At 43.7% G+C, this 13857-nt stretch overlaps 1 protein-coding gene across 1 annotated transcript in view; it reads right to left on the bottom strand.

Moving 5' to 3' along the window:
• The window catches only part of LOC106561627 (prickle-like protein 1), a 66773-nt gene that overhangs the window by 15787 nt on the left and 37129 nt on the right, over nt 1-13857 (bottom strand).

The following is a 13857-nucleotide window of genomic DNA, read 5'->3' as shown; positions in this document are numbered from 1 at the left end:
TACTACTACTGTACTACTACCACTGTACTACTACTGTGATACTACTGTACTACTACCACTGTACTACTACTGTGATACTACTGTACTACTACTGTACTACCACAGTATTACTACTATTTTGTAAGCCAGATAAATGTGATTTCCTACTACCACTATTACTACTTGAAAAGTTCCAACGTGTCTGAAGTAACGTACCATCTGAATGCTACTCTGAGCTGTACTAGCCACGCTGAACGGCCTTGTAGGACAAAAAGGCATGGGGGAAAATAATGGGCAGTTGTGGTCATTTCTCAAAAGAAAAGGCCACAGCTCTACAGCTCTGACTGTGAGACTTCAATGGAGCCCAGTAGGTGGTCAGTGCCCCCCTCCACCCACCTCGTACCCCAGCTTCCACCCCCCGTGGCTGGGCAGGGCACCCGGGGCTAGGGGGGCTGGTGGGAACACAGCTGAGAAAAGCCGCCACACTTGACTGGTGCCTTCGAAGAAGTCAGGCGTGACAGTAGACCAGAAAGAACACTGTGATAATAGAGGGTCAGAACACTGTGATAGTAGAGGGCCAGAACACTGTGATAGTAGAGGGCCAGAACACTGTGATAGTAGAGGGCCAGAACACTGTGATAGTAGAGGGCCAGAACACTGTGATAGTAGAGGGTCAGAACACTGTGATAGTAGAGGGTCAGAACACTGTGATAGTAGTGGACCAGAACACTGTGATAGTAGAGGGCCAGAACACTGTGATAGTAGAGGGTCAGAACACTGTGATAGTAGAGGGTCAGAACACTGTGATAGTAGTGGGCCAGAACACTGTGATAGTAGAGGGCCAGAACACTGTGATAGTAGAGGGTCAGAACACTGTGATAGTAGTGGACCAGAACACTGTGATAGTAGAGGGCCAGAACACTGTGATAGTAGAGGGCCAGAACACTGTGATAGTAGAGGGTCAGAACACTGATAGTAGAGGGTCAGAACACTGTGATAGTAGAGGGCCAGAACACTGTGATAGTAGTGGACCAGAACACTGATAGTAGAGGGTCAGAACACTGTGATAGTAGAGGGCCAGAACACTGTGATAGTAGAGGGCCAGAACACTGTGATAGTAGAGGGCCAGAACACTGTGATAGTAGAGGGTCAGAACACTGTGATAGTAGAGGGTCAGAACACTGTGATAGTAGTGGGCCAGAGCACTGTGATAGTAGAGGGTCAGAACACTGTGATAGTAGAGGGTCAGAACACTGTGATAGTAGTGGACCAGAACACTGTGATAGTAGAGGGCCAGAACACTGTGATAGTAGAGGGTCAGAACACTGATAGTAGAGGGTCAGAACACTGTGATAGTAGAGGGCCAGAACACTGTGATAGTAGTGGACCAGAACACTGTGATAGTAGAGGGTCAGAACACTGTGATAGTAGAGGGTCAGAACACTGTGATAGTAGTGGACCAGAACACTGTGATGGTAGAGGGCCAGAACACTGTGATAGTAGAGGGTCAGAACACTGATAGTAGAGGGTCAGAACACTGTGATAGTAGAGGGCCAGAACACTGTGATAGTAGTGGACCAGAACACTGTGATAGTAGAGGGCCAGAACACTGTGATAGTAGTGGACCAGAACACTGTGATAGTAGAGGGTCAGAACACAGACAGAAATGCAAGCAGACAGGTACGCACACACCTCTGCACTAACAGAGGCCAAACTGTTTAAGAGTCAGCTGTATGCTCTGCATCCTGTTCTCTTTAGTAACGAGTCTCTGTGAGATAGCAGCAGGAGAAGCACGGTCTGCATGCCTGGCCTCGACCTCGACAGCAACACACCCGTAGGGCAGCACAATCCACATGCCTACAACACACACATACACACACAGACACACACACACAGACAAACACACACACATAATGACACACACACACACACACACACACACACACACACACACACACACACACACACACACACACACATACACTGCACACACACCGATTTGTTCAACTAACCTTGTGGGGGGACACAATTGATTCCCTTTCAAAATTCTATTTTCCCTAACCCTAAACCTAACCCTAACTCCTAACCCTAAACCTGACCCTAGTACTAAACCTAACTCTAACCCTAAACCTGACCCTAGTACTAAACCTAACCCTAACTCCTAACCCTAAACCTGACCCTAGTACTAAACCTAACCCTAACTCCTAAACCTGACCCTAGTACTAATCCTAACGCCTAACCCTAAACCTGACCCTAGTACTAAACCTAACCCTAACGCCTAACCCTAAACCTGACCCTAGTACTAAACCTAACCCTAACTTCTAAACCTGATCCTAGTACTAAACCTAACCCTAACTCCTAAACCTAAACCTGATCCTAGTACTAAACCTAACCCTAACTCCTAACCCTAAACCTGACCCTAGTACTAAACCTAACCCTAACTCCTAACCCTAAACCTGACCCTAGTACTAAACCTAACCCTAACTTCTAAACCTGACCCTAGTACTAAACCTAACCCTAACTCCTAACCCTAAACCTGATCCTAGTACTAAACCTAACCCTAACTTCTAACCCTAACCCAAAGCTCTCCCTCGCCCTCCATTTGGTAAATCCGACCACAAATCTATCCTCCTGATTCCTGCTTACAAGCAAAAATCAAAGCAGGAAGCACCAGTGACTCGGTCTATAAAAAAAGTGGTCAGATGAAGCAGATGCTAAACTATAGGACTGTTTTGCTATCACAGACTGGAATATGTTCTGGGATTCTTCTGATGGCATTGAGGAGTACACCACATCTGTCGTTGGCTTCATCAATAAGTGCATCGAGGACGTTGTCCCCACAGTTACTGTTCGTACATACCCCAACCAGAAGACATGGATTACAGGCAACATTCTCACTAAGCTAAAGGGCAGAGCTGCCGCTTTCAAGGTGCGGGACTCTAACCCGGAAGCTTACAAGAAATCCTGCTATGCCCTGCGACGAACCATCAAACAGGCAAAGCGTCAATACAGGGCTAAGATTGAATCATACTACACCGGCTCCAACGCTCGTCTTATGTGGCAGGGCTTGCAAACTATTACAGACTACAAAGGGAAGCAAAGCCGCGAGCTGCCCAGTGACACGAGCGTACCAGACGAGCTAAATCACTTCTATGCTCGCTTCGAGGTAAGCAACACTGAGGCATGCATGAGAGCATCAGCTGTTCCGGACGACTGTGTGATCACGCTCTCCGTAGCCAACATGAGTAAGACCTTTAATCAGGTCAACATACACAAGGCTGTGGGGCCAGACGGATTACCAGGACGTGTGCTCCGGGCATGTACTGACCAACTGGCAGGTGTCTTCACTGACATTTTCAACATGCCCCTGATTGAGTCTGTAATACCAACATGTTTCAAGCAGACCACCATAGTCCCTGTGCCCAGAAACACAAAGGCAACCTGCCTAAATGACTTCAGACCCGTAGCACTCACATCTGTAGCCATGAAGTGCTTTGAAAGGCTGGTAATGGCTCACATCAACACCATTATCCCAGAAACCCTAGACCCACTCCAATTTGCATACCGCCCAAACAGATCCACAGATGATGCAATCTCTATTGCACTCCACACTGCCCTTTCCCACCTGGACAAAAGGAACACTTATGTGAGAATGCTATTCATTGACTACAGCTCAGTGTTCAACACCATAGTACCATCAAAGCTCATCACTACACTAAGGATCCTGGGACTAAACACCTCCCTCTGCAACTGGATTCTGGACTTCCTGACGGGCCGCCCCCAGGTGGTGAGGGTAGGTAGCAACACATCTGCCACGCTGATCCTCAACACTGGAGCCCCCCAGGGGTGCGTGCTCAGTCCCCTTCACCCACGACTGCATGGCCAGGCATAACCCAAACACCATCATTAAGTTTGCAGATGACACAACAGTGGTAGGCCTGATCACCGACAACGATGAGACAGCCTATAGGGAGGAGGTCAGAGACCTAGCCAGGTGGTGCCAGAATAACAACCTATCCCTCAACTTAACCAAGACTAAGGAGATGATTGTGGACTACAGGAAAAGGAGGACCGAGTACGCCCCCATTCTCATTGACGGGGCTGTAGTGGAGCAGGTTGAGAGCTTCAAGTTCCTTGGTGTCCACATCACCAACTAACTAGAATGGTCCAAACACACCAAGACAGTCGTGAAGAGGGCACGACAAAGCCTATTCCCCCTCAGGAAACTAAAAAGATTTGGCATGGGTCCTGAGATCCTCAACAAGTTCTACAGCTGCAACATCGAGAGCATCCTGACTGGTTGCATCACTGCCTGGTACAGCAATTGCTCGGCCTCTGACCGCAAGGCACTACAGAGGGTAGTGCGTACGGCCCAGTACATCACTGGGGCTAAGCTGCCTGCCATCCAGGACCTCTACACCAGGTGGTGTCAGAGGAAGGCCCTAAAAATTGTCAAAGACCCCAGTCATAGACTGTTGTCTCTACTACCGCAAGGTAAGCGGTACCGGAGTGCCAAGTCTAGGACAAAAAGGCTTCTCCACAGTTTTTACCCCCAAGCCATAAGACTCCTGAACAGGTAATCAAATGGCTACCCGGACTATTTGCATTGTGTGCCCCCCCAACCCCTCTTTTACGCTGCTGCTACTCTCTGTTTATCATATAGGCACAGTCACTTTAACTCTATCTACATGTACATACTACCTCAATCAGCCTGACTAACCGGTGCCTGTATGTAGCCTCGCTACTTTTATAGCCTCGCTACTGTTTTTCACTGTCTTTTTACTGTTGTTTTTATTTCTTCACTTACCTATTGTTCACCTTATACCTTTTTTGCATTATTGGTTAGTAAGCATTTCACTGTAAGGTCTACACCTGTTGTATTCGGCGCACGTGACAAATAAACTTTGATTTGATTTGATCCTAGTACTAAACATAACTCTAACTCCTAACCCTAAACCTAACTTTTAAACCGTAACCCTAATTCTAACCTTAACCCTAAATCCCCAATAAATAACCCTTTTCCTTGTGGGGACTAACAAAATGTCCCCAGTTGCTCGTTTACTATTATTGTGGGGACTTTCTGGCTTTATTGGCATGGGAAACATATGTTTACATTACCTAAGCAAGTGAAATAGATAATGAATAAAAGTGAAATAAACAATCAGAAACTAACAGTAAATATTACACTCACAAAAGTTACAAAATAATAGAATGTTAAATGATGTCTATGTACGGTGATGTAACAAGTACAAAAAGGTAAATAAATCAACATAAATATAGGTTGTATTTACAGTGGTGTTTGTTCATAACTTGTTGACCTTTTCTTGTGGCTGTAAGGTTCTGTATTTATTTTCTTAGTCAACCTTGTGTTCTGTTTCATTGTGTTCTTGAACGTAGCCCTGTCTTTCATTTTTGTTAATTGATTTCACCTGTGTTAGTTACTCACCTGGTCTCATCAGCTCCTTATTTAGTTCTATTCATTCTGTTTGTGCCTTTGTGAGGTATTGTTCGTTTCGACTCTACTAAGCCTTTTCCTAGCTCGTTTGTGAGGACCAGTTATAGCCTTCAGTCCTAGTTTTGATTCACCTGCCTGTTTGCCTACCTGTGTATGACCATTGCCTGCCTGTGACCACGATTCCTGCCTTCTGTGAAGGCGAAATAAACACCTGCCGCGCTCTGCGCGTGAATCTACACATTTTTCTCCCTGAGTATTCATTACAGTGGACACAGGTCACTAATCTTGCTGCTGTGATGGCACACTGTAATAATTTCACCTAACAGATATGGAAGTTTATCAAAATTGGATTTGTTTTGGAATTATTTGTGGGGCTGTGTAATCTGACCCACAATGTCTGTCTTTCTCTCTGCCCCCCTCTCTCTCTCCCGAAGACGAGCTGCTATCTGCTGCATTCATGATGATTAGAGACCCTCAAACCAAGAGAGTGCAATCAAAAGGGTGCAAAATAAGACACTTCTTGTTGTATCTATGTCTATTGAAATAACCCCAAACAATGTGGCCTTGTTTGAGAGAGCGTAGTGGGTTGTATATCTCAGGGTAGATTAAGGTTAACTACTGTATATAGAGAGTAGTGGGTTATGTATCTCAGGGTAGATTAAGGTTAACTACTGTATATAGAGAGTAGTGGGTTATGTATCTCAGGGTAGATTAAGGTTAACTACTGTATATAGAGCGTAGTGGGTAGTATATCTCAGGGTAGATTAAGGTTAACTACTGTATATAGAAAGTAGTGGGTAGTATATCTCAGGGTAGATTAAGGTTAACTACTGTATATAGAAAGTAGTGGGTAGTATATCTCAGGGTAGATTAAGGTTAACTACTGTATATAGAGAGTAGTGGGTAGTATATCTCAGGGTAGATTAAGGTTAACTACTGTATATAGAGAGTAGTGGGTAGTATATCTCAGGGTAGATTAAGGTTAATTACTGTATATAGAGAGTAGTGGGTTATGTTCTCAGGGTAGATTAAGGCTAACTATATAGAGCGTAGTGAGTTGTATATCTCAGGGGAGATGAAGGCTATAGAGAAAGTTCAGCCAGAGTAGAGTAGAGAGAGAACATGACTTTAGCAGCATGGGCCATGCTATGTCACAGAGGGGGATACATATGACATTCATTAGAGAGAAAGAGGGGGGAGAGAGAAGATAAAGAGAGGGGGGAGAGAGAGAGAGCGAGAAAGAGAGGGGGAGAGAGAGAGGGAGAGAGGGGGGAGAGAGAGAGGGAGAAAGAGAGGGGGAGAGAGATAGAAGATAGAGATAGAGGGGGGAGAGAGAGAAGATGTTTGTTTTCACAGCAGATAAGAAGCTTCTTCTTCCCCTTCAGAACCTGCCTCAGAAGAATGTGAAGTCTGAGATACAGCCAGATCAGACTTCACTGGCTACCCATCACAGACCATAGTTCCTGAGTGGCGCAGCGGTCTAAGGCACTGCATCTCAGTGCTAGAGGCGTCACTACAGACCCTGGTTCAATCCCGGGCTGTATCACAACGAGCCGTGATTGGGAGTCCCATTGGGCGGCGCACAATTGGCACAGCATCGTCCGGATTAGGGGAGGGTTTGACCGGGGTAGGCTGTCATTGTAAAATAAGACATTGTTTTTAACTAACTTAGTTAAACTCCTAGTTAAATAAAAACACATGTATTACCCATCAGAGACAATAGCTCAATGCCTTTCCCTGAACATCATCTGCAAGTATGCTAATTCTCACCTCAGATGTCAGTGATTTAATTTCCTCAACCTACTGACTGACTACCAAACTAGAGGTCGACCGATTAATCGGAATGGCCGATTAATTAGGGCCGATTTCAAGCTTTCATAACAATCAGAAATCGGTATTTTTGGACGCTGATTTGGCCGAATTAAGAAATATATATACATATTTTGACCTTTATTTAACTAGGCAAGTCAGTTAAGAACACATTCTTATTTTCAATGACAGCCTAGGAACGGTGGGTTAACTGCCTTGTTCAGGGGCAGAACGACAGATTTTTACCTTGTCAGCTCAGGGATTCAATCTTGCAACCTTACGGTTAACTAGTCCAACGCGCTAACCACCTGCTTTACATTGCACTCCACGAGGTTACGTGAATGCAGTAAGTTGCTAGCTAGCATTAAACTTATCTTATAAAAAACAATCAATCAATCATAATCACTAGTTAACTACACATGGTTGATGATATTACTAGTTTATCTAGCCTGTCCTGCGTTGCATATAATCGCTTAGGTACACGTTGCTCCAACCATAAACATCAATGCCTTTCTTAAAAGCAATACACAAGTATCTATTTTTAAACCTGCATATTTAGTTAATATTGCCTGCTAACATGAATTTCTTTTAACTAGGGAAAATGTGTCACTTCTCTTGCAAACAAAGTCAGAGTATATGCAGCAGTTTGGGCCGCCTGGCTCGTTGCGAACTGTGAAGACTATTTCTTCCTAACAAAGACAGCCGACTTCGCCAAACGGGGATGATTTAACAAAAGCGCATTTGCGAAAAAAGCACAATCGTTGCACGACTGTACCTAACCATAAACATCAATGCCTTTCTTAAAATCAATACACAGAAGTATATATTTTTAAACCTGCATATTTAGCTAAAAGAAATCCAGGTTAGCAGGCAATATTAACCAGGTGAAATTGTGTCATTTTGCGTTCATTGCACGCAGTCAGGGTATATGCAACAGTTTGGGCCGCCTGGCTCATTGTGAACTAATTTGCCAGAATTTTACATAATTATGACATAACACTGAAGGTTGTGCAATGTAACAGGAATAACGTTTTGTTTTCGAGATGATAGTTTCCGGATTCGACCATATTAATGAACTAAGGCTCGTGTTTCTGTGTGTTATTATGTTATAATTAAGTCTATGATTTGATAGAGCAGTCTGACTGAGCGATGGTAGGCACCAGCAGGCTCGTAAGCGTTCATTCAAAATAGCACTTTCGTGCATTTTGCCAGCAGCCCTTCACAATGCATTGCGCTGTTTATGACTTCAAGCCTGTCAACTCCCAAGATTAGGCTGGTGTAACCGATATGAAATGGCTAGCTAGTTGGCCGGGTGCGCGCTAATAGCGTTTCAAACGTCACTCGCTCTGAGACTTGGAGTAGTTTTTTCCCTTCCTCTACATGGGTAACGCTGCTTCGAGGGTGGCTGTTGTTGATGTGTTCCTAGTTCGAGCCCAGGTAGGAGCGAGGAGAGGGACGGAAGCTATATTGCTACACTGGCAATACTAAAGTGCCTATAAGAACATCCAATAGTCAAATGTATATGAAATACAAATCGTATAGAGAGAAATAGTCCTATAATAACTACAACCCAAAACATCTTACCTGGGAATATTGAAGACTCATGTTAAAAGGAACCACCAGCTTTCATATGTTCTCATGTTCTGAGCAAGGAACTTAAACATTAGCTTTTTTACATGGCACATATTGCACTTTTACTTTCTTCTCCAGCACTTTGTTTTTGCATTATTTAAACCAAATTTAACATGTTTCATTATTTATTTGAGGCTAAATTGATTTTATTGATGTATTATATTAAGTTAAAATAAGTTTTCATTCAGTATTGTTGTAATTGTCATTATTACAAATAAATGTATAAAATAAAAATAAAAATCGACCGATTAATCGGTATCGGCTTTGTTTGGCCCTCCAATAATCGGTATCGGTATCTGCTCTGAAAAAAATCATAATCGGTCGACCTCGATACCAAACCATCTTACCCATCTTACTCTCTGACAAACTCTCAAAGCTCAAGAGTTGAAAAGTTAGCTCTTACAATGTTCCCCTCCCTCCGGCCGATGCGGCCCGGACCCCTGCAGTCTTAAATGTTTAACAGCCTTTTGTAAAGGTGCTTGTTAACATGGCTTTACCTTGGGAGCCTCAGATGTATATCTGATCTCCCCACAAGAGACCTTGTACCCCCAGCCGGGCGTGAGTGGTAGGGTATCTCCCCACAGAGCAGGGTGAGGGGGACAGGGTAGTGGGTTGGTGGAGTCTGGGGGGTATGGATAGAGATAAACCATGCTGGGGTAACCAATGACTATTGACTCCTATGGAAATGCTAAATGAGCAATGAATTACAATGTAGAGGACACTTCAGTCATGGAATGAGGGAAACAACAGGATCTGTGCTTCCATACAGCCAACATATAGATGGGATACCACAAGTGTCCTGACATCTGCTTCACGTTCTCGGCAGATTTATTGAAGGATAATGACACAGTCCCACAAGACTAAATAAACCAGGAGTCATACTTCGCAGTTCAATTACATTTTTTATATTGTATGTCTCATCTCAACTCATTGATTGAAAGATGTCCTCCAAATATAGTGTAGATGTACACAGTAAATCCATCTAGTACAGTAGATGAACAACCCTTGTTAAAAGAATAGGGAAAGTAACCAGCGGCCGGTCTGAATTACTGTCTCACATCCTCAAGGAGATGAATGATGGACAAGCCCACAGCTCCAACACACGGTTCTCTGTCAGCATGTCTGGACTGTACATGTTTGATTTGGCACAGTCTCACCCACAGACTCACTCTGGATAGGGTCTAGGGTAGCGTCCCAAATTACACCTTATTCCCTATTTAGTGCACTACTTTGACCAGGGCCCCATAGGGTTCTGGTCAAAAGTAGTGCATTTTATATTTGGGTTGTACACTAGGTCTACTTGGAGAGAAAACAAGATTTTCAGTTCAAAAGACTCAGGTTCTCCAGTTCATATTGAGACAAGTCTGTTTTTCTCTGCACGTCAAACAAGATGTTTCTCTAGTCAAGATCGGCGGAACAGATTATTTCAAATCCAATAAACAAGCAAGTAAGCATTTCGTTGGACAATGTACACCATGCGTATCCCGTACGACAAATAAAAGTTGGAACTTGAAACAATCCAAAGAACACAGATACTCAGATGAGGACTGAGTCACCTGCTGGCACTTCATAAAACCAGCCCCTTGAAACATCACTGGCACTTAGAAACACTGACCTACACACAAATCATTCTCAAAGCTGAGAAGTATTTAACATTTTAAATCATTTGAATCAACTGTGTTAAATAGAAAATCGTTAACCAATACCTAAATTATCCAACTATTCAATGAGCTGAACTAGTAATGTTGAAAATACCACGCAAATACCATTGACATCAACTTTAAAAGAATCGTTTCTCACAGCTCTGTCTATCCCATGTCAACTCAAAGTAGTGCTAGCTAACCCTTGTGTCTCCCGCCATCCCAGGGGGTGTTATTTCAACACCAAATGGGTATGAGAGAGGGAACTTCTAACCCTGCCTACCCTGCGCTGTGAGAGGGACCACCTGCACGTGTCCGCCTGGCCTGCACCGGTCCCCAACACACATGCTGCTGTCACACAGCTCGCTGAACATCAAGCACACTACTGATCCTGTTCAGATAGCATTAGACCCAATGGCTCAGACACCGTTTCAATGACCAATGCCCATACTAGTATACCACTTTCAGTAGAATCTATGCATATTCAAACAAACAAAAATCCTAAAAAGGAAGACTGAGTAAAAAATAAATAAATGCAACCATCTTACCAATAAAACATTGTTAAAATCACTCTTTAAATACAGTTTAAACATCTTACCAATAAAACAGTGTTAAAATCACTCTTTAAATACAGTTTAAACATCTTACCAATAAAACAGTGTTAAAATCACTCTTTAAATCCAGTTTAAACCTAGAAATCACTGCTAAGGCTGAGACATTTAAGGCAAAATATCCCATTTCAAATGTCAAATGTATTTTTTCTGCCGTACAGGTACAACTAGGATAGCTATTTCTTCTTATCCACTGCTATCAAATTCCTTTGGCAGAGGCCTCAGTGGTCTTACCTCTGTGCAGAAAGCTCTCTTAAGCAGGCTTTTATCAAGACTCAAGCCTGTCTGTTATTCTTCACTGGCTCTGGGCTACATGGCTCTTGGCTCAGCCCCTCCTCTTTCAATCTCCCTCTATTGCAGCTAAAAAAATCCAGGACAGCAACCTCTCCTCTTTCAGTTTCTCTCTCTGCGGGCTCAGCCTCCTTCTCTCTTTCTGTAGCTCTACTGAATCCAGGACAGTCACAGGCTCACAGCTGCCTGGCTCCCCCTCCTCTGCCCTGCACACAGCCTTCCCTCCCAGAGAGCGGTCAGCACAGCCTTCCCTCCCAGAGAGCGGTCAGCACAGCCACAGCACACATCAAAGCAAAGACAGTAGAACCAGAGACGTGTGTGTTCTGTGTGTGTGTGTGTGTGTGTGTGTGTGTGTGTGTGTGTGTGTGTGTGTGTGTGTGTGTGTGTGTGTGTGTGTGTGTGTGTGTGTGTGTGTGTGTGTGTGTGTGTGTGTGTGTGTGTGTGTGTGTGTGTGTGTGTGTGTGTGTGAAGCGACTGTTTAAGGGTGTGTGAATATGTGTGTGGAGGCGGGCAGTTCAGCCAGATGGCACTCCCACTACTACTCACTCAGTCACTCAATTCAACTCAATTTAAGGGGCTTTATTGGCATGGGAAACATATGCTTACATTGCCAAAGCAAGTGAAATAGATAATAAACAAAAGGGAAATAAGCAATACAAAATGAACAGTAAACATTACACTCACGAAAGTTCCAAAAGAATAAAGACATTTCAAATATCATATTATGTCTATATACAGTCTTGCAACGATAGTGATAGTGCAAATAGTTAAAGTACAAAAGGTAAAATAAATAAACATAAATAGGTTGTATTTATAGGTTGTATTTACAATGGTGTTTGTTCTTCACTGGTTGCCCTTTTGTTGTGGCAAAAGGTCACAAATCTTGCTGCTGTGATGCCACACTCTGGTATTTCACCCAATAGATATGAGAGTTTAGCAAAATGGGGTTTCTTTTCAAATTCTTTGTGGGTCTGTGTAATCTGAGGGAAATATGTATCTCTAATACGGTTATACATTTGGCAGGAGGTTAGGAAGTACAGCTCAGTTTCCACCTCATTATGTGGGCAGTGTGCTCTCCCACCTCCCCAACCCCCCTCACCCCAACCCCGATCCCCTGCCAAACCCTAACCCAGACACTCAGGGGAAGGGCAGGCTCAGGGTGTCTCCGCACTTTGGTGAGCCTCCTCTCGCACTTCAAACACACATCAAATGAGAACCACCAGTGAGCCTTCCCCACAATAACTCTTTCCCTGACGAGCACACAACACCACATCACATCAGCGACCGATGCCACAGCTTGGGTTACCACCAGACTGATGGTGGTCAAACCAAGCCCACAGGTCCAATGGCTCTCACATGACAATCCTATCTCTCCTTTCACTATGAAACCGTCACAGCAACTGAGAAAAGTGGTCAGTGTTTTTTCCGGGTTTTGTTTATCTTCTTTCATCTTAACCTCAAATGTCTTGTAGTGTCTGACGTGATATAATGTGATTCATGCTTAATTGTTACTGAGAGTAGTTTTCTAAATATGCAATTTATATGTCACATGCAGACTCTGTTTTCCATCACATACCCATTGACCACTTCTCCCTGTCCCCTAAGCTAGTAGTCTAGTGGTTAGAGCTTTGGGCCAGTAAACGAAAGGTTGCTGGATTGAATCCCCGAGCTGACAAGGTAAAAATCTGTTGTTCTGCCCCTGAGCAAGGCAGTTAACCCACTGTACCCCGGGCGCCATGGATGTTGATTATGGCAGCCCCCTGTACCTCTGATTCAGAGGGGCTAGGTTAAATGCGGAAGACAGTTGTACAACTGACTAGGTATTCCTCTTTCCCATTTCCCTAGATACTGAATTACTACCTGCTGCATCTCCCTTATTGTCCCAGTCAACAATGATGTCAGCAAGACCCCACCACACAGACAGAATAATGTAACACCGGGTTCAATCCACAGGGGCGTTTTACATAAAAGTCTTCTTAACAGGTTCTACCCCCAAGCCATAAGACTCCTGAACAGCTAACCAAATGTCTACCCGGACTATTTACATTCACCACTCCTATCTCTGGTTATTATCTATGCATAGTCACTTTACCTCCACCTACATGTACATATTACCTCAATTACCTCGACTAACCTGTGCCCCTGCACATTGACTCTGTACCGGTACCCCCTGTATATAGCCCCTCTACTGTTATTTTACTGCTGCTCTTTAATTACTTGTTACTTTTCTATTTTCTTCTTTCTTTCTGTACAGCACTTTGATATATCAGCTGATGTAAGAAGGGCTTTATATATACATTTGATTTGATTTGTAAATGTTGTTCTGTTGTAACAGTTGAACTGTTGAACTGTTGAACTGTTGGACTGTTGAACTGTTGAACTGTTGTTCTGTTGTTCTGTTGCAACGGTTGAACTGTTGAACTGTTGTAACTGTTGTAAC

This window comes from Salmo salar, chromosome ssa10 (genome assembly GCF_905237065.1).
Source record: "Salmo salar chromosome ssa10, Ssal_v3.1, whole genome shotgun sequence".
Taxonomy (NCBI): domain Eukaryota; kingdom Metazoa; phylum Chordata; class Actinopteri; order Salmoniformes; family Salmonidae; genus Salmo; species Salmo salar.
Note: the sequence above shows the minus strand (reverse complement) of the source record. Positions and strands in the feature narration are given on the sequence as shown.